This window comes from Carlito syrichta, unplaced genomic scaffold, assembly GCF_000164805.1.
Source record: "Carlito syrichta isolate Samal-C Ts95f unplaced genomic scaffold, Tarsius_syrichta-2.0.1 Scaffold288919, whole genome shotgun sequence".
NCBI lineage: Eukaryota > Metazoa > Chordata > Mammalia > Primates > Tarsiidae > Carlito > Carlito syrichta.
In genome coordinates this window covers 52,195-52,588 of record NW_007233015.1, presented here as the reverse complement: position 1 = coordinate 52,588, position 394 = coordinate 52,195, and positions in this window count along the sequence as shown.

The following is a 394-nucleotide window of genomic DNA, read 5'->3' as shown; positions in this document are numbered from 1 at the left end:
GAAGGCTGAGGCGGAAGGATCGCCGTAGCCCAGCAGGTCGAGGCTGTGGTGGCCGGGAGCGGCCACTGCACTCCAATCTGAGCGACAGAGTGAGACTCCGACTCAAAAAAAAAAGAAGAAGATAGTTGTTTTTAGTGCATCTGAGGTTTTTTAAAATAAAAATTTAGCAGAATCTCTTTCTGGGCTGTAAGTATGAACTTTTGCTCTGTTTCAGTTGATTGACTTTAAGTGATATTAAATGGTGACTTTATTTATGTCAAAGGTTTGCTGTCAGCAAAACACTTTTCTGTAATTAACTATAATAAATTTATATTAAAATTTTAAAAATGTTTTACTGCTTTTTTTTTTGAGTTGGAGTCTCACTCTGTCACCCAGACTGGAGTGCAGTGGCCGC